Raw genomic sequence first — 26,863 nt, 5'->3', positions numbered from 1 at the left:
CCCTGTAATTGGACCAAATGAAACCCTAGAAGAGTGTGCAGGTCTCACTGATTTGGAGACCGTATTACTGCTTTTTAACATCAGCGACTCATAGATTTGAATGAATTCTCACTGATAAAAATCAGCAGTGCTCCATTAAAATGCCTCCCTGATTTTGGTCCTGAGTTTGCATCTAATTACAGTGCAGCCACAGGGTGCATGCAGAGATGGAAACCTCGAAAAGAGCAGAATCTGTCAAATCTGCGGGTTCTGGAACAGAATCTGAATTACTGCTTGGAATGAGTGGGCAGCGTTTCTCTGTGGATGGTAATAAGACTGACTAGAATGAATGAGGCTGACCCCATGTCAGTGAGAGTTGATAGTAATCTCTTTTAATTACTTTGGGTCCTTTTTATGTCCTATTCTGTGTAAACTTTGTGGCAAACTGACAAATCTAAGGTGCTGACCCGTTTAGGACCGAATTGAACAATTGGCAGTGATATGCCAACTGGAACAATCTACCGGAGACTGGCACGGCTGACACCAGTCTAAGTTCTTACATGCGCCTATAACATCATCTCTTACTGTGCATGCAATGTCTTGTATATAATGTATAACCCTGCTCACTTAATGTAACTATGGATTTGTAACCATGTATTTGTCATCATAACTCTATGCCCGGGACATACTTGAAAACGAGATGTAACGCTCAATGTATAATTTCCTGGTAAAACATTTGATAAATAACATAACATTTGTAATATATTTACTTCGTTCTAACCTTTTAAGTCTGTCATTGTCATCAGGGCTGACTTTGGTCCTAAAATGCCCCTTCTCTGCCGGTTCAAGCAATGTATTGCAAAGATAGGGCCCATGGTATAGATCCAACTAGGACCGTAATCACCTGCCGGCAGGGCTGTGTGTAATGGGGATCACAGGATCTCCCCAAGATCCCAATTCACTGCACTCAAGGGCTGTTACATATATATGGGGGTAAAATACTCACAGACATAATAGTCCAGGTGGCTAATTTAAGTACACAAAGTATTTTTTTGCCAATTTAGGCTTTTTATTGGTAATTGTCCTTCCACAGTGTTGGGAGCGGTTACTTTGTGTACTTAAATTAGCCATCTGGACTATTAGGTCTGGGAGTATTTTACCCTCATATATATGTAACAGCCTTTGAGTGCAGTGAATTGGGATCTTGGGGAGATCCTGTGATCTTCCTTCTTTGTGTTTTTGTCTTATTAACTATCCCTTTTGCACCGGCTGTAATCACACCTATAACATAATGTGGTGACCGGTTCATCAATTTGGCCCAGTATCCGAAGAGGAGATTACACAAGCGCTCCTCAAATTAAAACTAAGCAGCCAATGTGGACCTGACTTACTAAAATCTAGGTTCCTAAGACTTGGTGCCCCAGCCATTGCCAAAGCAATTGCTTCCATAGTCAACTCTATCCTGTCTGCAGGCCATATCCCTAAGACCTGGAAAGCTGCCAGAGTTGTCCCAATCTTCAAAAGTGGGGACAAAAACACTGTCTCAAACTACAGACCAATCTCACTTCTCCAATCCTATCAAAAGTCATGGAAAAATATGTCCACTCCCAATTAAGCGATTACTATAACAAGACAAATTTCCCTAGCCAATTCCAATCTGGCTTTCGCCCCAAACACTCTACTGTAACTACCCTGCTAAAAGTTTGCAATGAAATCCAGTGTGGAATGGAACGGGGACAACTCACTGGTGCAATATTCCTAGATTTTGCAAAGGCTTTTGATACTGTTGATCATGCTATCCTGCTTAACAAACTCCAGAGCGCTGGAATAGGGAAACATACTTTAAACTGGTTTCAGTCCTACCTATCAGGTAGATCCCAACATGTGTCCATCTCTGGCTCTAACTCTAACCCCCTGGATATCACCTGAGGTGTCCCGCAAGGCTCTGCTCTGGGGCCCCTACTCTTCTCAGTGTTCATCAATGATCTTCCTACAGCTTGTAAGGAAGCCTCAATACACATGTATGCAGATGACACAATCCTATATGCACACAGCCATAGCCTCTCTGACCTTCAACACATACTTCAGTCTGACTTTTTGAGACTCGAAAACTGGATTTCCCAAAACAAACTGTTTTTAAACACTGACAAGACTGTAACAATGGTATTTGGGACCAAGACTACATTTTTAAAGCTTCCAGCGACTGAGCTCCAGATTACAACCAACCCTAACTCCTGTTACTAGTTTTAAATACCTGGGCATATGGTTTGACTCCCACTTAACATTCGGGATGCACATTAATACCCTGACAACCAAGACCTATGCCAAACTAGGGGTACTTTACAGGAACAAATCCTCCCTAAGTCTCCTGGTCAGAAAACGTATCGCACAGCAGATGCTAATGCCAATTATTGACTATGGAGATATAGTATATGGCTCGGCACCTCAAACCCACCTTGGCAAACTTGACACCCTATACAATTCAATTTGTCGTTTTGTTCTCCTATGCAACTATAACACACATCACTGCAAAATGCTCAAAGAACTAGATTGGTCATCACTCGAGTCTAGGCGCAAAGTTCACCTTTCCTGTCTTGCCTTCAAATTCTTTATGGGCAGGCTACCCAGCTACCTGAACAAGCTCCTCACCCCTACCAAATGCAGCACCTATCACCTGAGATCAGACTCCAAAAGACTGTTCATGGTCCCAAGGCTCAACAAAGTATCCGGCCGTTCCTCCTTCTCTTACCGTGCACCCCAAAACTGGAACAACCTACCAGAGACTCTCACATCCACCACCAGTTTAAGTTCTTTCAAATCTAAGGCTGTCACACATTTTAATCTGGTCTGTAACTGTTTCATACGCCCATAATATATATTATCTTTAACTGTGCCTGCAATGTCTTGTATATAATGTAGACCCTTTTCATTTATGTAACTGTATTTGTAACCTTGTATTATTTGTCTTAACTCTGTGCCCGGGACATACTTGAAAACGAGAGGTAACTCTCAATGTATTACTTCCTGGTAAAATATTTTATAAATAAATAAATCATAAGTTGTGTCAACTGTGTGTAATGGGGCCACTTAAGTGGCTGATCTTATACTATATTAGTGAAAGCACTGTATGTTTGCCTGCCTGTCTGGATGTCCGGTGTCCCTCTCATTGGTCCCTTGGCCCCCGCACACCTCTCATTGGCCTCACACACTCACACCACCCCCTTGGCCCGCCCCCCACACCTCTCATTGGCCTGAGGCGGAGTGACGGGCCAAAGGTCCAAAAAAATAAATAAAACACACACACACACACACACACACACACACACACCTCTCTCCCCGCTCCAAATCACCTCTCTCCCCGCTCCAAATCACCTCTCTCCCCGCTCCAAATCACCTCTCTCCCCGCTCCAAATCACCTCTCTCCCCGCTCCAAATCACCTCTCTCCCCGCTCCAAATCACCTCTCTCCCCTCCCCAGCGGCATCACCTCTCTCCCCGCTCCAAATCACCTCTCCCCGCTCCAAATCACCTCTCCCCGCTCCAAATCACCTCTCCCCGCTCCAAATCACCTCTTCCCCCTCCCCAGCGGCATCACCTCTTCCCCCTCCCCAGCGGCATCACCTCTTCCCCCTCCCCGCTCCAAATCACCTTTCCCCCTCCCCAGCGGCATCACCTCTCCCCCCTCACCGCTCCAAATCACCTCTCCCCGCTCCAAATCACCTCTCCCCGCTCCAAATCACCTCTCCCCGCTCCAAATCACCTCTCCCCGCTCCAAATCACCTCGCTTCCCGCAGCTGCCACGCGGCGCGTAAGATGGCGGACCCCCTTCCTCCCTCGCGGCGCCGAGTCAGACGGTGGCGGCGCACGGAAGTACAGGTAGGTGTCGCTCCCCACCTCCGGCGCCAAACGGAACTGAGAAAGGGCGCATCAACTGAGGTGTGTGTGTGTGTGTGTGTGTATGTGTGTGTGTATGTGTGTGTATGTGTGTGTGTGTGTGTGTGTGTGTGTGTGTGTGTGTGTGTGTCACTGTCCACTGCCCCCCCCTCCTGTCCACTGCCCCCCCCTCCTGTCCACTGCCCCCCCTCCTATCCACTGCCCCCCCCTCCTATCCACTGCCCCCCCCCTCCTGTCCACTGCCCCCCCCTCCTGTCCACTGCCCCCCCCTCCTGTCCACTGCCCCCCCTCCTGTCCACTGCCCCCCCCTCCTGTCCACTGCCCCCCCCTCCTGTCCACTGCCCCCCCCTCCTGTCCACTGCCCCCCCCTCCTGTCCACTGCGTCCCCCCTCCTGTCCACTGCGTCCCCCCTCATGCAGGGGGAGGAATCCATGCCTTTGAGGCGCCCCCCCCCCTCCCTTTGACGCCCCCCCCCCCTCCCTTTGACGCCCCCCCCCCCCTCCCTTTGACGCCCCCCCCCCCTCCCTTTGACGCCCCCCCCCCTCCCTTTGACGCCCCCCCCCTCCCTTTGACACCCCCCCCCTCCCTTTGACGCCCCCCCCTGCCTTTGACGCCCCCCCTGCCTTTGACGCCCCCCCCTGCCTTTGACGCCCCGCGCGCACACACTGACTGACTGCCGCACGCACGCACACACTGACTGACGCGCACACAAAGCCTGACTGACGCACGCACACACTGACTGAGGCACACACTGACTGTGTGTGCGTCAGTCAGTCTGTGTGTGTTTGTGTTTCTGCCTCAGACTCACTGACGCGCGAGCAAACACACAGTGACTGACGCACACACGCTACATGAAGCTGTAAAGGAGGGAGGGAGGGGGGGGACTGGATTGATGTGAATGGGGGACAAACAGAGAGAGGGGGAGGAGAGAGAGGAACGGGAACATTACATCCCGGGCAACGCCGGGTCTCTCAGCTAGTACTTTATAAAATGTAGACAAGTAGAAGTATTTGTAAATAACATTTGCAATCTTGAACATTTTATTGTGGATCCTAAAACCTACAGGTAGTTTGTTCTTTTCTTTTTCTTCTTTGTTTTTTTAACGAGTTGTTATGCCATCATTTACCATAACGTAAACATGTAGAACAAAAAGGGTGCGATAAGCATGAATGTCACAAAACGTGGGCAATCCAATCCTATGTGCGCTTAAAAAAAAATTAGCTCTGTAGTATTAGATAATAATTACTGCATTTTTTTTATTATTAAACTCTTAATGCCATTTTAATGACTTTTAATATACTGAGCATCCTTTGATTTCTATAGCAGGTTTAGCCCACCTCCCCAGCAGTGCAAGATTTTTGCAACACTTTCCTGTTTGTGATAATTTGTTGCCAATATTGAGCTGCAAACTGTAACAATAGATAATGTTACCTTAGTAATATAAGAATACATTGTAGCTGCTGAGTTACACTGACTGAAGGGTTGATTGGAACTGAAAGGCAGCTATTTAGTGAACCCTGGGAAGCAGGATTGTTGCTGATTGATCACAGGGGAATCAATCAATCTGTAGCTTAGGTAATTATTTTTCAATAAAAATAATCAAAAGCTGCAAATTAAAAAAAAACAAAAAAAAACATTATTTATTTTTTTTAAATGTTTTAAGCTGCTTGGATTTCCACTTTAACAAATGTATTTTCTCAGGAAATAAGTAATATTTTTAGTTTAAAAGGGATTTAATTTCTCTGTAAAAGTAAATGACAGTTACACAATACATTGGCCCCTTTACAGATATGACAAAGGTGCAGTACCAAAGCAAATCCACCAGGTGGCATCAGAGTTCCAATGGATGAATGTGAAGTGATGCCAGGCAAAAGCCAAAAGGAAACTATGAGCAATAGAGGCAGATGGGTGACATTAAAACTGGACAGATGTACCCTGCACACCCATATGGTGAGCAGAACTGCATAGCAATTCAGGGAAGATGTAAAGCTATTTCGAGAGAAAGAGCTGTGAAAACAGAAACCAGGAGGGTCTAATGCCAGAATATGATTTAACACAGAGGCCTGCACCACATTGCAACCAATAGAAAAAAATTGGCCCTGATTAATTTAATATTAAATTGTGTCTGTGTACCCCTATGTGTGCCTTCTGTGTGCCCCTGTGTGTGCCTTCTGTGTGCCCCTGTGTGTGCCTTCTGTGCGCGCCTGTGTACTAACCTGACAATTCTTAATCTACACCATTGGCTTAAAAAAAAATATATATATATATATATATATATATATATATATATTTATATTCCTTTTTGTTTTGGGAGCACAGAAATTGACTGCTTTAGGATTAGATATAAATGGTGTGTACGCCAAAAAGATTATTATTCTGCTCCAAAGAAAAGTAGAAAGAGGAGAGAGAAAGGAGGAAAGGGGGTTAGGGAGAGAGGGAGAGAGGGAGAGAGGGAGAGAGGGAGAGAGGGAGAGAGGGAGAGAGGGAGAGAGGGAGAGAGGGAGAGAAGGAGAGATTTTTATTTCCTTTCCTTTATATTTATTGGAGTTGTGTGTAGCTTCCATTGGTACCCTTAAAATTTTAAAAATAACAAAAGTTTTGTAGAATTCAACAGATGTAAGTTAATGTATAAGAAAAGAAGACAACAAGAGTATTATTTATGTTGTAATATAATGTTTAATATTTCTTCTTTGTGTAAATTGTGAAGTTGTAACAGATGTATGTTAAAACTTGTTATATGATGTCATTCTCTCAAAAAACAATAAAAAAATTGAAACAAAAATAAATAACATTACACTAATAACGGATATTTAATAATACTAGTTGTATATGAAAAAAAAAATAGACATAATTCTGGTTGCTTTAAATTGTACCTGTCAGGTATAGAACATGATGCAATGCATCACAATTAATTGCAAACATTTTGTGTAGGTTTGTGTTACTTTTTAGCACTACAATTTGACACACAAGACAAATTAAAATATGACATTGGCTTAAGTCAGTGGTGGGCAATGCCAGTCCTTGACCCAACAGTTCACGTTTCCAGGATATCCCTGCTTCAGCACAGCTGGCTCAATCAGTCCCTGCTTCAGCACAGGTGGCTCAATCAGTGGCTCATTCTTCGACTGAGCCACTGATTGAGCCACCTGTGCTGAAACAGGGACTGATTGAGGCATCTGTGCTGAAGCAGGGATATCCTGAAAACCTGACCTGTTGGGGGGGCTTGAGGACTGGAGTTGAGAACCTCTGGCTTAAGCTACAACCATTTGACCGGAGCAAGTTAAATGGAAGTAGCTGTGTTTTGTTCATTTGCGATAGTGCAAAGTGAATGAGTATTTCAGTCTTAGACGATACCTTTTTTATTTGCACTGACAATAGATGTTTGAGGACAAGCACATCATGCAGTACTGGCTCACACAAGTGCAAAAACCAAGATGGCAATCTAAGGAAAGGGAAGGTGGAATCAGAGGGTCAGTAAATAAACACAGGCCCAGCAATAAACAGAGGAAAGGGACAATTTCACCTAAGCAGTGACCCATAACCAATGCTACAGTGGACACATCCCTTTGTTAGAGAAGCCCGGATCACATTGCAGAGCACCAAAGGGGTTACGCTATTGCTAAAAAGTGAATTAAGTAGAAATAGCCGTGTGTTAGTCCAGTTGGGATAGTGCAGAGAAAATAAGTACTTGAGTATTTACTTGGAGTAACAATTGATACTATTAGACAAGATTTCAAGAGTTCTCTCTCTTCCGCAGGTCAGCAATCCTGATTTACAGAGATTCCACGAGCCTAACACAGGTGTCAAATCCAAGATAACAATCCAGTGCAGGGGAGGTGGAGAAGCAATTGCAGAGCAGATTTATTTATTTATACAATGTTTTACCAGTAAGTAATACATTAAGTTACCTCTCGTTTTCAAGTATGTCCTGGGAACAGCGTTATGATGACAAATAATACATGGTAGAAATACAGTGAACAGTGTTATACATTATATACAAGGCATTTCATGCACAGTTAGAGATAATATATATTATAGGCGTATGTAACAGTTACCGACCAGATTAAAATGTGAGACAGCTTTAGTTTTGAAAGAATTTAGACTGGTGGGGGCTGTGAGAGTCTCCGGTTGGTTGTTCCAGTTTTGGGGTGCATGGTAAGAGGAGGAACGGCCAGATACTTTGGGATAGTAAATAAGCAGACAGGGCAATACATGAAAGGGATAGTGAGAAATGTGGTGAGCATGTTATGCAGGAGTGGCCAACTCCAGCCCTCAAAGGCCATCAACAGCTCAGGTTTTCAGGATATCCCTGCTTCAGCACAGGTGGTTCAGTCGAAGACTGCACCAGTGATTGAACCACCAGTGCTGAAGCAGGGATATCCTGAAATTGTGACCTGTTGGTGGCCCTTGAGAACTGGAGTCTCCCACCCCTGATGTAGGACCGCTGTGTTAAACTCATAACAGATTCAGTAAATCAGAATTGCTGACCAGAGGAAGAGAGGAGAACTCTCGCAAGCGTGTCCTAAAATATCAATTGTTACTCCAAATAAAAAAGGGATCCCCTAATACTGAAGTACTCATTCTAAAAAAGTGCAATTAACTACAAGCGTTTCTTTGTTCTATAACATTGCAGTGCTGTACAATTCTGCCGGCATAACCTACATAGTTCTTACTTAATCTCCACAATTATCAGCACATTGCAGGCCTCCATAGGATGGCAATGTTGCTTTGTAATCTCTAAAAGCAACTGTACACTCAATAAATATATAATTGTATCCATCACTTCCTCCGGCACCATTTGTACAGTTTGCTACAAAAGGGTTAGACGTTGAGCCAATAAACCGGAAGTAGAGATATAGAAATCCGGCAGGATGAAAAACAATGGGGGGCATTTATCCCAGTCCCCCGGCTGCAAAACGGGTGGGAAAATACTGCAGCAGATTTTTCAAACAACACAATCCCATAGGTTTCAATGGGAATATTAAGGCTTGGTACATTCTCGTGCTGTTTGTTTGGCCTGCGATTTGCAGACAGAAGACTTTAATACACAGTCCCCAAGATGTTGGTGGCTTTGCTAGTCCACTGAGCTAGCTGAGACTTTCTTTTACAACCGTGTAAACCAGGGGTGGCCAATGGCAGCATGTGGCCCAATGGCAGCATGTGGCCCTTCCGTGCTTTATGTGCGGCTGTGGAGACATGGAAGAGGAGAAGCCAGAGTGCCCCGTAACCAGCTTCTCTCCTGAGCTCCTATGGACCAGCAGTACCTGGTAGGCTCCCAAGCAGCACAGGGAACAGAGACTATACACCCTGTCTGCTGAGAGCTCCTAGTGCCGCTGGCTACATACTCTGCCAGTGTATAGTGCCGTCAAGTTATACTCCGCACTATATAGTAGGGATGTGCAAACTGGGGGCGCGCCCCCGAGATTTTCTGGGGAGTGAGGGCCGCAGCAGTTATGGAGGTCCTGCGCTCTCCCCCAAGGCATTTAATTTTAATGCAGGAGGACCGCGCGAGGCCTCTGTAACTAACACACCTTGGCTTCCAGCGACGTGTCGTCATGGTAACCCGACGTCAAATGACGCAGCGGGGTCACGTGATGCCGCTCTTCCATGGCAATGTGACGTCACGTGACCCCGTGGCGTCAATTGACGCCGGCGCCGAGCAGGGGAAGGGGGGGGGGGCACAAGCACGGGAGGAGAGCAGGCAGCGGGGCGTAGGGGGAAAAGATTGTGCATCCCTGCTATAGCATATAATAACCTGACAGCACTACACACTCACACAGAGTATAACCTGACAGCACTAGACACTCACACAGAGTATAACCTGACAGCACTACACACTCACACAGAGTATAACCTGACAGCACTAGACACTCACACAGTGTATAACCTGACAGCACTACACACTCACACAGAGTATAACCTGACAGCACTAGACACTCACACAGAGTATAACCTGACAGCACTACACACTCACACAGAGTATAACCTGACAGCACTACACACTCACACAGAGTATAACCTGACAGCACTACACACTCACACAGAGTATAACCTGACAGCACTACACACTCACACAGAGTATAACCTGACAGCACTAGACACTCACACAGAGTATAACCTGACAGCACTACACACTCACACAGAGTATAACCTGACAGCACTACACACTCACACAGAGTATAACCTGACAGCACTACACACTCACACAGAGTATAACCTGACAGCACTACACACTCACACAGAGTATAACCTGACAGCACTACACACTCACACAGAGTATAACCTGACAGCATTACACACTCACACAGAGTATAACCTGACAGCACTACACACTCACACAGAGTATAACCTGACAGCACTACACACTCACACAGAGTATAACCTGACAGCACTACACACTCACACAGAGTATAACCTGACAGCACTACACACTCACACAGAGTATAACCTGACAGCACTACACACTCACACAGAGTATAACCTGACAGCACTACACACTCACACAGAGTATAACCTGACAGCACTACACACTCACACAGAGTATAACCTGACAGAATTACACACTCACACAGAGTATAACCTGACAGCACTACACACTCACACAGAGTATAACCTGACAGCACTACACACTCACACAGAGTATAACCTGACAGCACTACACACTCACACAGAGTATAACCTGACAGCACTAGACACTCACACAGAGTATAACCTGACAGCACTACACACTCACACAGAGTATAACCTGACAGCACTACACACTCACACAGAGTATAACCTGACAGCACTACACACTCACACAGAGTATAACCTGACAGCACTACACACTCACACAGAGTATAACCTGACAGCACTACACACTCACACAGAGTATAACCTGACAGCACAACACACTCACACAGAGTATAACCTGACAGCACTACACACTCACACAGAGTATAACCTGACAGCACTACACACTCACACAGAGTATAACCTGACAGCACTAGACACTCACACAGAGTATAACCTGACAGCACTACACACTCACACAGAGTATAACCTGACAGCATTACACACTCACACAGAGTATAACCTGACAGCACTACACACTCACACAGAGTATAACCTGACAGCACTACACACTCACACAGAGTATAACCTGACAGCACTAGACACTCACACAGAATATAACCTGACAGCACTACACACTCACACAGAGTATAACCTGACAGCACTAGACACTCACACAGAGTATAACCTGACAGCACTAGACACTCACACAGAGTATAACCTGACAGCACTACACACTCACACAGAGTATAACCTGACAGCACTACACACTCACACAGAGTATAACCTGACAGCACTACACACTCACACAGAGTATAACCTGACAGCACTAGACACTCACACATAGTATAACCTGACAGCACTACACACTCACACAGAGTATAACCTGACAGCACTAGACACTCACACAGAGTATAACCTGACAGCACTACACACTCACACAGAGTATAACCTGACAGCACTACACACTCACACAGAGTATAACCTGACAGCACTAGACACTCACACAGAGTATAACCTGACAGCACTAGACACTCACACAGAGTATAACCTGACAGCACTACACACTCACACAGAGTATAACCTGACAGCACTACACACTCACACAGAGTATAACCTGACAGCACTACACACTCACACAGAGTATAACCTGACAGCACTACACACTCACACAGAGTATAACCTGACAGCATTACACACTCACACAGAGTATAACCTGACAGCACTACACACTCACACAGAGTATAACCTGACAGCACTAGACACTCACACAGAGTATAACCTGACAGCACTAGACACTCACACAGAGTATAACCTGACAGCACTACACACTCACACAGAGTATAACCTGACAGCACTACACACTCACACAGAGTATAACCTGACAGCACTACACACTCACACAGAGTGTAACCTGACAGCACTACACACTCACACAGAGTATAACCTGACAGCATTACACACTCACACAGAGTATAACCTGACAGCACTACACACTCACACAGAGTATAACCTGACAGCACTACACACTCACACAGAGTATAACCTGACAGCACTAGACACTCACACAGAGTATAACCTGACAGCACTACACACTCACACAGAGTATAACCTGACAGCACTACACACTCACACAGAGTATAACCTGACAGCACTAGACACTCACACATAGTATAACCTGACAGCACTACACACTCACACAGAGTATAACCTGACAGCACTAGACACTCACACAGAGTATAACCTGACAGCACTAGACACTCACACATAGTATAACCCGGCGGCACTACACACTCACACAGAGTATAACCTGACAGCACTACACACTCACACAGAGTATAACCTGACAGCACTACACACTCACACATAGTATAACCTGACAGCACTACACACTCACACAGAGTATAACCTGACAGCACTACACACTCACACAGAGTATAACCTGACAGCACTAGACACTCACACAGAGTATAACCTGACAGCACTACACACTCACACAGAGTATAACCTGACAGCACTACACACTCACACAGAGTATAACCTGACAGCACTAGACACTCACACAGAGTATAACCTGACAGCACTACACACTCACACAGAGTATAACCTGACAGCACTAGACACTCACACAGAGTATAACCTGACAGCACTAGACACTCACACAGAGTATAACCTGACAGCACTACACACTCACACAGAGTATAACCTGACAGCACTACACACTCACACAGAGTATAACCTGACAGCACTACACACTCACACAGAGTATAACCTGACAGCACTACACACTCACACAGAGTATAACCTGACAGCACTACACACTCACACAGAGTATAACCTGACAGCACTACACACTCACACAGAGTATAACCTGACAGCACTACACACTCACACAGAGTATAACCTGACAGCACTACACACTCACACAGAGTATAACCTGACAGCACTACACACTCACACAGAGTATAACCTGACAGCACTACACACTCACACAGAGTATAACCTGACAGCACTAGACACTCACACAGAGTATAACCTGACAGCACTAGACACTCACACAGAGTATAACCTGACAGCACTACACACTCACACAGAGTATAACCTGACAGCACTACACACTCACACAGAGTATAACCTGACAGCACTACACACTCACACAGAGTATAACCTGACAGCACTACACACTCACACAGAGTATAACCTGACAGCACTACACACTCACACAGAGTATAACCTGACAGCACTACACACTCACACAGAGTATAACCTGACAGCACTAGACACTCACACAGAGTATAACCTGACAGCACTACACACTCACACAGAGTATAACCTGACAGCACTACACACTCACACAGAGTATAACCTGACAGCACTAGACACTCACACAGAGTATAACCTGACAGCACTACACACTCACACAGAGTATAACCTGACAGCACTAGACACTCACACAGAGTATAACCTGACAGCACTAGACACTCACACAGAGTATAACCTGACAGCACTACACACTCACACAGAGTATAACCTGACAGCACTACACACTCACACAGAGTATAACCTGACAGCACTACACACTCACACAGAGTATAACCTGACAGCACTACACACTCACACAGAGTATAACCTGACAGCACTACACACTCACACAGAGTATAACCTGACAGCACTACACACTCACACAGAGTATAACCTGACAGCACTACACACTCACACAGAGTATAACCTGACAGCACTACACACTCACACAGAGTATAACCTGACAGCACTACACACTCACACAGAGTATAACCTGACAGCACTACACACTCACACAGAGTATAACCTGACAGCACTAGACACTCACACAGAGTATAACCTGACAGCACTAGACACTCACACAGAGTATAACCTGACAGCACTACACACTCACACAGAGTATAACCTGACAGCACTACACACTCACACAGAGTATAACCTGACAGCACTACACACTCACACAGAGTATAACCTGACAGCACTACACACTCACACAGAGTATAACCTGACAGCACTACACACTCACACAGAGTATAACCTGACAGCACTAGACACTTACACAGAGTGTAACCTGACAGCACTAGACACTCACACAGAGTATAACCTGACAGCACTAGACACTCACACAGAGTATAACCTGACAGCACTAGACACTCACACAGAGTATAACCTGACAGCACTAGACACTCACACAGAGTATAACCTGACAGCACTACACACTCACACAGAGTATAACCTGACAGCACTACACACTCACACAGAGTATAACCTGACAGCACTACACACTCACACAGAGTATAACCTGACAGCACTAGACACTCACACAGAGTATAACCTGACAGCACTACACACTCACACAGAGTATAACCTGACAGCACTAGACACTCACACAGAGTATGTAGCCAGTCGGCATTACACCCTGACACAGAACATAACCTGGCGGCAGTATACATTAACATGGTCAGGTTTTGCTCTGTGTCACTGTATACAGGTATTAATTATAATTATTTTCTTATTATGGCCCTTTGAAAATGAGACAGGTAAATTCAGGCTCCAACTCCCAGTCAGAGTGGCCGCCCCTAATATAAACTGTACTTTGGGTCACAACAAACACGTGGGGGATTCTGCGTATATATGCCAGACATACATGGGGACAAACACACAGGATTCTGCATATATATGCCAGACATACATGGGGACAAACACACAGGATTCTGCGTATATGCCAGACATACATGGGGACAAACACGGTTTATTAGTAGAGTTCAGTATAGTTGCGGCTGACAAAATGGTGGCCTATTTCAAAGATTTATTGGCTTTTAGTATGAGTAACCGTTGGAGTTTTTCCGATTATTTGTACACCTGAGAGCTTTAGATATTGTGAGGTGTTTGCTGTTAATAATATTCAAGCAGCAATAATAATAATCCTAATATAAAACTTGACCACCCATATGCATTTATTTATTTATAAAATGTTTTACCAGGAAGTGATACATTGAGAGTTACCTCTCGTTTTCAAGTATGTTCTGGGCACAGAGTTAACATGACAAATAATACATGGTTACACATACATAGTTACATAAGTCAACAGGGTTATTTATATACATTATATACAAGGCATTGCATGCACAGTTAAAGATAATACATGTTATAGGCGTATGTAACAGTTTCCGACCAGATTAAAATGTGAGACAACTGTAGTTTTGAAAGAATTAGACTTGTGGTGGATGTGAGATACTCTGGTAGGTTGTTCCAGTTTTGGGGTGCACGGTAAGAGGAGGAGCGGCCAGATACTTTGCTGAACCTTGGGACCATGAACAGTTTTTTGGAATCAGATCTCAGATGATAAGTGCTGCATGTGGTAGGGGTGAGGAGCTTGTTCAGATAGACGGGTAGCTTGCCCAGAAAGTATTTGAAGGCAAGATCAATAGATCCTGTGGATTTTAAATCTACCCAAAGTCTAATGTTATTTTCCCACATGACAGACATGTTTAGTCCAAATGCTAAAAAAATGAATAGGAACTTGTGTAAATACTTCATTCAAAGTCATACTTATGCAGCCTACGTATATATATAATTATGTTCGCCTATATTATAGCTGCAAGAACATATATTTGTAAAGAAGTTATTCAGCAGTATAAATGCACATGAAACAGTGATACAAAAAAAAATGCCTTCCTGAGTTCGGCTTGGCATAAAAATGGTATCAAATAATACATATTTATTAAATGCATATATTTAGATTAACTCAGCTCTTATTGCAGGGTGTTCACCTATCTCATACCTTTGTAGTTTCTGTCTGAAAACTCCCAATAAAAAATGTCCACTATACAGGCAGTCCTCATTTTACAACGCTTCGCTTTACAACGAATGGCTTATCCAACGCTATGCAATGCATACCTATGTTCATTTTTACAATGCCAAAACGGCTTATCCAACGCTCTTACGACGCTTTGCAAAGTTGTTTATGTGTATATAATATATATATTATACTATATTATACTATATATTATATTTTTATAGTATATTATATATTATGTTATATTATTTATATAATACAGTATATGCACTATATAATTTATGTGTGTGCTGCATATCTTATTGTCTGCGTAAAATATTTTGTGTATTTTAGCATTCAAAATGCCTTCAGGAACGGAACCTTTCATTTAAACAGTGTTCCTATGGGAAAACGTGTTTCGCTTTACAATGTTTCGCTTTACAACGCCATTTTGAGTAACGCATTCTGTCGGATAACCGAGGACTGCCTGTACAGCTAAGAGATTGCGGGATTTTGTCGGGGGCAATCTCCACCCCAGATTGAAAAGGGGGGACCTCCCCATTGAGGTGAGGGTAACTCTCTCCAAACTATGATGTATCCCAGAAGCTTTCCCACTGTTCTCTCCACCCTCACAGTTGCTGCCTTAGAGATTTACAAGCCGCAGAGAAGCAGACATGTGGGAATTCTGCTATTTCTGGCATTTCACAGGGGGAGTCCCTGACTCAAATCTAATTGCTGCTTTCTGCTGTGCTTCCAAAGGACCTGCTGTGACTAATAAATATTTTGGGAGATGCTCTTATCACGTGCCAGGTTACATCGTGGGCACCTACTCGTTTTCTATGTACAGATCTAGCTGACCGTTCTGATCCAAACATTTCCTGCATCTGGGGGCTTGGGTGCATCATGTAAAACCACGACGTGGGAGGTCCAGTCTGGTGGCGCCAGACCACGGCACTGGAAAGGTTGAAGCATCCCCCGCCCCCCTTCAATTAGAGATGGGCACATTTTGGGGGCGGATTTGGGTCGGGATCAGGATCTGGATCCGCAGCGGATCGGCCGGTTCCTTTGGTCCACGGATCTCAGCGGATCAATCTGAAAAAGGGCGATTGGCGTTTTGCGGATTTTTGCCATTATTATTGTCCATATGCTGCGCGGATTCCGCAACCCATGGACGGATTTGTAGAATCCAATCCGTGGATTCAGCATATACGTGGCGGGTTGTTCAGACTCCACCAATGGATTGCTGAATCCGCGGCTTGGATTCTACAAATCCGTCCCCGGGTTGTATCCAACGGCGGTGTTTGATGAATCCGCAACCAATTGAAACGGCCCAAATCCGTTGGCGGATTTTATGCTGCGAAACGGATTTTGGTGGTAACATCAGCGCCCATCGCTACCTCCAATGACATTACCGTTACATAATGCAGCACCGCAGCGGGACTTCTCATGTCAGCAGGACCTGGGGGATTGCAGAACAGAGAGGTGCGAGTGAGAACGTACGAGAAAGATTTCCCTTTTTACAGGCAGACCCCGGCTTAAGGACACTCAGTTTAAGTACACTAGCGAGTAAGGACATATCGCCCAATAGGCAAACGGCAGCTCACGCATGCGCCTGTCAGCACTTCCTGAACAGCAATACCGGCTCCCTACCTGCACCGAAGCTGTGCGCAAGCAGGGAGACTATAGAGCCTGTTACACATGCATTATTTACATCAGTTATGCACATATATGATGATTTCAGTACAGTACATGCATCGATAAGTGGGGAAAAGGTAGTGCTTCACTTTAAGTACATTTTCGCTTTACATACATGCTCCGGTCTCATTGCGTACGTTAATGCGGGGTATGCCTGTGTTACATACATGCTCCGGTCTCATTGCGTACGTTAATGCGGGGTATGCCTGTGTTACATACATGCTCCGGTCTCATTGCGTACGTTAATGCGGGGTATGCCTGTGTTACATACATGCTCCGGTCTCATTGCGTACGTTAATGCGGGGTATGCCTGTGTTACATACATGCTCCGGTCTCATTGCGTACGTTAATGCGGGGTATGCCTGTGTTACATACATGCTCCGGTCTCATTGCGTACGTTAATGCGGGGTATGCCTGTTTTAAAGTTTGCCCTTGATCTGAACATTCTTGATATAACTCCTCATTATAACCGTTGCAGTGCCAGGCGGGCACAACATATGGCTGACACACGAATGGTGCAAAACTTCAGGATTCACACTGCACCTGGTTTATCAAAGAAAAGGAATCCCCATAGGAAGCAATGGGATATTTTCCGAAATCGATCTGGCACCGTTCCCTTGCCCTACTTTTGTGCCTAGTTTTGCAGCTGTGAGACATCGATACATAGTAGCACCCCCCTCTTTATATGCAGCCACTTCACTGCTGAGGATCTGTATGTTTGGTACACATTTCATTGCTCAAGGAACAAGCGTCACATGGCTGGATATTGAATGTCTCTCCCATGAGAGTGACCGTTGTCTGTACATATGTTTGCATGTAGCACGAGCTAAGCTCTCCCTGCAGGTCAGAGAGCAGTCAGCCAAAGTTCGACCTAACACATGCACAAAGGTGCAAAGGGATCAGGGCTGCTTGGGCTGTTGCCTCCCCATATAATATTAGGACACGAAGAAAGTAATTTATAAATATTCAAATGTGGTGGAAATATGGAGAATTATTAAAAAAAAAAAAAAACGTGATTGCCGTCTGCACATTTACATTTGTTTTGATATATTGATTACTATTTATTTTATAATTTATATCATTTTTCGCCCATATCATGTGTCTCTGTGCCAGTGGTGTTAGATCCATGCAATTCATTAAAAGTGGAGTTATTATACGCATGTTGGGAGGTCCTCTCCCAGCGCGGGCAACTAAAACCAATTTATAGTAAGCAAGTGGTAAGACTTTTTAATAGTAAATCCCTCTGAACTTTACTCAGTGTTTTATGAGCATAGTAAATCAATTATAACCGAGACCAGGGATAACTTGGAAAGCATTATCATTATAGGCAGTATATTATTAATAAATTACCTCTAACACTGTTCTAGTCTTTAATCTCCACCCACTCTTTAAAAATGAACTGAAACCCATTAAAGGCATACCCCGCATTAACGTACGCAATGGGACCGGAGCATGTATGTAAAGCGAAAATGTACTTAAAGTGAAGCCCTACCTTTTTCCCACTTATTGATGCATGTTCTGTGCTGCAATCGTCATATACGTGCATAACTGATGTAAATAACACATGTGTAACAGGCTCTATAGTCTCCTCGCTTGCGCACAGCTTTGGTACAGGTAGGGAGCTGGTATTGCTGTTCAGGAAGTGCTGACAGGCGCATGCGTGAACTGCCGTTTGTCTATTGAGCGAGATGTACTTACTCCCGAGTGTACTTAAACTGAGTGTCCTTAAACCTGGGTATGCCTGTACTATCTATTGAAGCAATGGTGCAATCTTAGGCCTTGTCCATAGTACCTCAGACAGCGTGAGCGATGAACACAAACACAGGAACTCCAATGTGGATGTCTACAGAGAGGCACCACTACAGAAAATAGAGGAGACAACATTGTTTGTATTTGCAGCACGGCGGCTAGGTCACGTGAGTGGTTCAGCCAATGAGGGCAAACCGCTCATGTGACATCACAGGCACGCCCCCGCCACGCCTCCTCCTCCCCCCCCCCATCACCCAACACTTCAGGACACAGATCTCAGCAAGTACAGGTGCGCATGACATCACGTGCTCGTCACACGCGCGCCCGCATCTGTACTGTGTCCGAGGCCTTAGATGTTTATTCACAAAAAATTATTTCAAGCTCCCTACGGCAGTGATAAGCAAAATTATATACTTCATGCATACCATGTGTGGCCCTTAATCATTCAAAAGAGCTGCACATTACAGACATACCCCGGTTTAAGGACGCTCACTTTAAGTAGACTCGCGAATAAGGACATATTTTCAATAGCAGCATATCCCTGTGTCCGTACGCTCGCTTCGCGAGTACGGACACTTATTCTGCCCTACAGACCGCCGTAGTAGTGACGCGCTGATTCCCCTCGCTCAAAATGCAAACGGCAGCTCGCGCATGCGTCAGCAAGTCCTGAACAGCAATATCGGCTCCTTACCTGTACCGAAGCATCGATAAGTGGAAAAAATGTAGTGCTTCACTTTACCTACATGCTCTGGACCCATTGCGTACCTTAATGTGGGGTATGCTGTGTATCTATATATATTTTCATCTTTAGTCCTTGTCGATCCACTGCTGGATGAAGGCTTCCCCAATGATCTTCCAGGTCCTCCGATTTCAATTCTGTCTTCTCTATGTTATTCCAACAAATGTTCTAATTTCACCCTTCCATTTTATTTTTGGTCGTTGTCTTAGTCTTTTCATTTATCTTGGAATCCAGCCGAGGACCATCTTTGTCCAACAATGATCATTTCTTCTGCGATATGTCCGGCCCGCTGCTAGCTTTATTTCTTCACCTTTGTGATGATCTCCAGACCTGTGTTTGCTCTTGAATCCATTCATTCTTTTTCATGTCTCTTCGGGTAGTACCCAGCATACATCTCTCCATACTTCTTTGACTTGTCTGAACCTTCTGAATTATCTTCGTTTTTAGAGTTCAAGTTTCAAATACGTGATCACGGGCAGAATACACTGGTTGAAAACTTTCCTCTTGAGGGACAGTGGAAGGTCCCCTTGAAAGATTGTCTTATTCCTTCCAAATGCGCTCCATCCCATCTTCATTCTCATATTGATTTCATTCAAAAGGTTCCAATCCATTGTTGCTTGCCGGCCAATGTAGCAGGGGCGTAGCTATAGCCCGGGCAGCCAACCGCTCCCCCCCCCCCCTGTAGAGCGGCCGGCCCCACCAGGAAGCAGCAGTAGAAACCGAGGAGCAGCACAGCCTGGCCTCCCACCCTCCAGCGGCCACAATCCGTGTGACAGCCCCTTGTTCCGAGCACGTACCACGTTATGGTAAAGTAGAGGGTGTGAACCTCTCTGCACCCATCCACAATGAGATTCAATAGCTCTTCTAGTGGCGGATGTCCCATTAGGCCCGGGCCTGGGGCGGCAAAAATGTCTGTCCCCATATAGATAAGTTATCTATATTTTATATTTAATCTATATTTATATGTGTGCGGTATATTTCATTTTCAATCTACAGAATACATTGATTTTTAATGGGGCCCTGAAAAAATGTTTGCCCGGGACCCTGTTATTTCTAGCTATGCCACTGCAAGGTAGACATAGTCTTCCACTTCTTCTACTTCTATTCCATTTATTTCAATATTTGCAGAGTTGACACATTTGTGGAACATCACTTTGGTCTTGCTGAGATTCATATGGAAGCCCACATTCTTGCTTTGGCGAGTTCTCCGAATAGCAATGCCATCTGCAATCGTAGTTGACTCAAGTATTCACCATGGATTTTGATTCTTTTTTTTCTTCCCAATGCAATGTGTTGAACAATTCTTCTAGTGTTGCTGCGAAAAGCTTTGGTGACCTGGTGTCTCCCTGCCGCACTCCCTTGCTGTTCCTTTATGTAATCTAATGGTTGCTGTGGCTTTCTCATAAATGTTCTTTATAATATCAATGTACGCTGCTTCAACAGTTTGTCTTCTTAATGCATCTGGGACCGCTGAGGTGTAAACAGAATGAAAAGCATTTTCGTAATCTATGAATCCTAAACCGAGTGGTAGATTGTATTCATTACTTCAGGAAATCACTTATTGTACGTCTTGGATGTTGTCCATTGTGTTGTATCCACTGCAAAATCCTGCTTGTTCTCTAGGCTGGGCAAAGTCCAGGGTCTGTTGCAGATGATAAGTATCTTCGTGAAAAACTTGTAAGTGATTGGAAGTAGAGTGACCGGTCTGTAGTTCTTGAGGACTTCTTTGTCTTTATTGTGGATGAGAATAAATATGGCAATGTTCCATTGTTCTGGAATTTTCGTGTTCTTCTGGCAGCATGTCAAGGGTTTTGCAAGGAATAAATATATTCCCTGATAAAGTAGGTTAACCACGAACCGCGTAGGAAGCATTACTATTACCATTTGTCACTCCAACGTAACCTGGTGAGTGTCTCCCGTTTCTGCGGCTTAATACTCAGTCTACGACCTTAGACCGGAATGCCGCTCCCAGAGCGACGCGTTCTTGTGACATCACAGACTGCAGCACAGTAGCCTCGTGGAGTACCTTCGGCGTTCTTCGCCGCCAGTGTTGGGAGTTCCCTGCAATATTTTGGCAGTTCCACTCCTACGCCCTTTACTAACGGACTATCACCGGAGGCTATTTGCTGTGGACCCAGGACCCACACAGATGTCTCATGAGGATCCTTCTTCGGTGACTCAGGATAGGACCGCAGCAGATGCCTACAGCTGCTGATTTCCAGAGATGTTTTGTCCAAAGGGGTATTGCAATGCCCAATGTAATGGCTGAATGAAAGTAATATCTTGTATGTGCAATACTTACCTGTTCGCAATTTAGCACTTACATTTTGTTTGATACACTATGAGTCATGCACTGTCTTTTTTCTCCTCAACCAGGACTCAGTTCCTCCTATATAGGTTTCTCACACAGAGGGAAACATATCTCTTGATAAAGTCAATTAGATGAAACGCGTAGAGTTATGTGATCAAGTCTTATTTTAAATAGATCTTCTATATATGCCTTTTTAAAGGCGTTTGGAAGTTTTTACTTCATTTTTTCATTAAACCTTTCTGGTTGGGAGTAGCGATTTCCATAAGGACACTAACAGCACTAAAGAAACATCATTCTGATAATCATATGGGATTCAGCAGTAGGAGAGAGCAGGAACCCTGATTGCAGTCACCGCAAGACACCTGAGAGCAAGCGGCGTTTGGTCTGTTGGAGAGATGGATCTGACTACGCCAGAGTTTCGTGGGCTGTGGTGAAAGATTGTAATCCTACAGATATGCTTATTTTATCTACTATCTTGTAAGTAGAATCAGTGCTTATGCTGTGAAAGTCCTGAATATACTTACTTCACCATATTGGCTTCTTCGCTTTATTTTTAGATATACTAAACCCTCATCCTCTACAGTTGGACATTTGGACTATTTATTTACAACAGTGTTTATTATTTTAAGCACATTGTATTGGTTTGCGCTGTTTGTTATATTTTTATATATTTTGGCATCGTGTGTGTCCTACACATTGTATGTAGTAGCCTCCATTACATCTAAAAAATAATCTTTTTCAAGTTGAATTGTACTTTTGCGCACTTTTGTATATTTTTTTCTTTTTTATATATATATATATATATATATATATAAAGCAGAAAATAGCCGTGTTAGTCCAGTTGCGATAGTGCAGAATAAATTAGTTCTTCATGTTTCGGTGATACCTTTTTTATTGGACTAAAAATTTATGTCATAGGACAAGCTTTCGAGAGTTATCCTCTCTTCTTCAGGTCAAGCAATACTGATATACAAAGGAATCTATGGCTAAAACAGTGTGGAGAGAGGGAAAAAAAACAACAGATATTTACACACTGTTTTAGCCATAGATTCCTTTGTATATCAGTATTGCTCGACCTGAAGAAGAGAGGATAACTCTCGAAAGCTTGTCCTATGACATAAATTGTTAGTCCAATAAAAAAGGTATCCTGAATACTGAAGAACTCATTTATCCTGCACTATATATATATATATATATATATATATATATATATATATATATATATATATTAGCACATAGGAAGAAGGAATATTGCAGCCGTGGGTACCAGTTTCTCCCCTCTCTGGTCAGCTGCTTAATACTGGTGTGCTGGTGAATACTGTCCCACTTCTCTTCCTACACAGGGAACTAGTAGCAAGTACAGGAGAGGAGCGGGCGGAATTTTTCAGTGATTTATTTGCACAGGGTATCAGTTTCTGGGGTATGGCAAAAATTAAGTATGTGGGAAGCAGGGTGAGTCACTTGTTCGAGAGATTGGGCAGTCAGGAAGGTAAGTCACTCATTCGGGCAGGAGGCAAGGAGGGTGAGTCAGTCAGTCCTTAAGGTGAGCGGTTGAGTCAGTTGTGCGGGCGGGTTCAAGGTGAGTCAGTTGGGTAAGTCAGTCGGCCGATCCAGTCGGGCAGGTGGGAGAGTGAGTCGTTCTCCGGGTGAGTCATGCGGGGCGAGGGGGCTGTGTCAGTGAGTATTTCCTCATGGCAGCAAAGCACATAGCACCAGCCTTAATTTAGTCTATGGTCACATGTTGTACAGTGGTTAAACTGCAGACAAGGATTCTGGGTAGTGGCATGCAAATGTCTATCTGTTGTGAAACCTCAGACTCTACTGGAGGTAAGAAACATTGATAACCGGCTTCTCCCGTCTGATCCAATTGCTGAATTCATTTTTCGAACTAAAACAAAATGGCCATGGGTTCGGTACCACACAGCCAATAGAAAGCCCCAAAAGAATCAGGAGATGATCAAGGTATATAATCTCCCAGTAAGGTCCATGTAAATTCACTTTTCACTTTACTCGCATACATGTAAGCATCTTTACTGCTATATACCAGCGTTTAACTGCACTAAGTTACATAAGCTTATGCTTAGTATATAAATCCCTTCAGGGTATATTTCACAGAACATTTGTATGCATTTAGCATAGGGACCTGCCTTTCCTTGACGTTGGTTAGCAGGCTTGTCATCATTTGATCAAAGGATGTAACCAAAAGTTTCCTTTGTCTTACAGACTTAGGTTTCACTGTATATTTATTTCCCCGTTTATGGTTAGCCCAATGGGAGAAGCGCAGGGATTCACTCTGTTGAATCATGAGATGATGTTGCAATTTTCTATTGGTGACTCAGACAACCAGCCACGTCAAGGCACCAGTGGCACTAAACTGATACTCTGAGAAGCATTACGGTCTCGTGTCAATGTATCACAGTTCTTGGCACCTCATTTGTTTAACCTTGCAATGAATTCAGTGTCAATAGAAGACGTTAGGGAGGAGTGTGGCACATTCACTCACACACCTGCCAACTTATTCCATGCCAGCTCGTGACAGAGATCCAGGGCAAGCTTTCTCCTGCTCTTATTCTATTGTGCCCAAGTTGACATCAGACCAGCATGTGTGCAAACAAAACAAGGACTGGATCAAAAACAAGGACTGGCATTTCACCCCCAAGCGGCATTACGACCGACATTATCCTGTCTCGACGTGGCTACACTTGCTGCTATTCTGCCTTTCTGACGTTGTTTGCCTATGTTTCTGCTGGTCGGTGCAGTGGTGGGGGAAGTACTTCCGGTGGTATAGAACCTGGAGGAACAGGCGTAATAATGGGGTTATTCCCACCAAAACGTTGCCCCCCCCCCCCCTTGTCGCGTTGTTTTTGTAAATTGTTTAGATACATTTCCCTTCCTTTCCCCCTTTTTTGGTTTGTTTACATTCTGCCCTTGTGTTGCCCCCCTGCGGGTACCACTCCCACATACCAGCCTTATTTGTATGTTTTTGGTTATTTGTTTCCGTGGAACTCCCAGATAAGTACACCTGTGTATCTGAGCTCTCGGTGTTTCTGGGTGAGTTCTCACAGTTTCAGCACAGTGTTGATGTATTGTGCTGGTGTCTCATTTAATTCACTTCGCTCCAAGTTACTGTTGATATCATGAGCTAAAATAGTTATATTTTGCTTCACACGGTTTGGCTTCTGTGGTTCTTTGCTTCTCCGTGAGTGTGGGCTACCTACATTTATATTTCCTATGTACTTTAGGGATTGAGGGGTCCCTCTGGCTTCCCTGCACCTCTTCTTTTATATCACTTTATTGTTATATTGGATTGCTGATCTGTACATATCAAAACAAGGACTGGATTATTATGTATTGAAATCTACTGAATTCTGCCTCTGTATTGTTTGAGGTGTTATATATCTGTAAGCTTCTTATAGTTCATGAGATTTCACATTTGGCAGCTTCTCTATCATAATAAATACAGTTTGTAACCAGATTTTAAGACTGGTTTATAGAGAGAAGCAAATGAAAATATAAGTTTTATCTCTTAGCATACAGTGCTTCCACTGTAGCCAAGGATATGGGAGAGGGAGAGGGGGAGAGGGGGAAAGGGGGAGAGGGAGAGAGAGAGAGAGAGAGAGAGAGAGAGAGAGAGAGAGAGAGAGAGAGAGAGAGAGAGAGAGAGAGAGAGAGAGAGAGAGAGAGAGATTTGTATTATCTTAGAAGTTAATATCTTTTGAGCCCATTTGTAAGGAGCTGTGGAACATGTTGGCACCTTGTGAATAAACAATAACATTAATAAGCACACACAGCATTTTGACCGCATGTTATTGGTCACTGTATGCCAGATCATATGATAATGTGCTGGAATTGTGTCAAGTACCACAAGGTAACCGTTTTCACAGATAGAGGCGAGCGTTTACCTATTCAGCGTCTGCCAAGAATGTTTTACTTCAGTTTAATAAAGTACCAACAGTATCTTAATTGTAGCACAGTTTACTTTGCCTTCAGTGCACAGCTATTAATCGGTCTCTAGTTTTGTTCTCACGTTATTGCCATTTAAACCTCAAGGGAAATAAAAATGGCTGCCAAATGACGTTGGTCCTACGGCTTGATAGGAAGCTATCCGGGGGGCGCCATGGCTCGAATACAGAATATGGGGGGTATTACTGCGTTTATTTATTTACCCAGAAAGGATCAATTATACAAAGTATATGTCCTTTATCAACGTGTTTGTATATCTTTTATACGCAGTAAGTACATTGTTGGTGAATGTTTGATCCTGAAGGTGAAAGAAATAAGCCCAATAGAGGACATTAACCCCTTCACTGGCAGAACAGCCCTCAATTATTTGCGCACCAGAACTCCCTGGCAGCTAAGACATTACTGTAAAAGCAGGAGTGCTGTATATAAGATCCTCCTATATTTGGAAACTAAAATATGGAAAGCGGAAAGTACTCGGTGTTGCTCAGAAATTCTAAGAAAGCAAAAAAATACTGAGATTTATCAATGGATAATTTAATTTTTTAGTTTCTTAATGTGAAGTACCCCCTGATAAAACAAAAACTCCACCCATAACAGTTTCATTGCCTCTGAGGTCCTGAAGTGTACGATCGAGAGCCTCTAATGTGTGTTTGTGGGGCATGGTACTCTCGTCCCAAACACCG

The 26,863-nt window shown here is 44.0% G+C and overlaps 1 long non-coding RNA gene across 3 annotated transcripts in view; it reads left to right on the top strand.

The window, feature by feature from the left end:
- The first annotated feature begins 3,200 nt into the window (after positions 1 to 3,200).
- Positions 3,201 to 26,863, top strand: part of LOC142496540 (uncharacterized) — a 107,958-nt gene continuing 84,295 nt past the window's right edge. Inside the window, exons 1-2 of one of the 3 annotated variants that reach the window (XR_012802043.1) lie at positions 3,201 to 3,854; positions 7,630 to 7,759. This is a non-coding gene — a long non-coding RNA (uncharacterized LOC142496540). The remainder of the gene's footprint in view (positions 3,855 to 7,629; positions 7,760 to 26,863) is intronic. The other 2 variants (XR_012802045.1, XR_012802044.1) reach the window with 2 other exon arrangements.

The sequence above is a fragment of the Ascaphus truei genome, chromosome 6, assembly GCF_040206685.1.
Source record: "Ascaphus truei isolate aAscTru1 chromosome 6, aAscTru1.hap1, whole genome shotgun sequence".
Lineage (NCBI taxonomy): Eukaryota > Metazoa > Chordata > Amphibia > Anura > Ascaphidae > Ascaphus > Ascaphus truei.
Note: the sequence above shows the minus strand (reverse complement) of the source record. Positions and strands in the feature narration are given on the sequence as shown.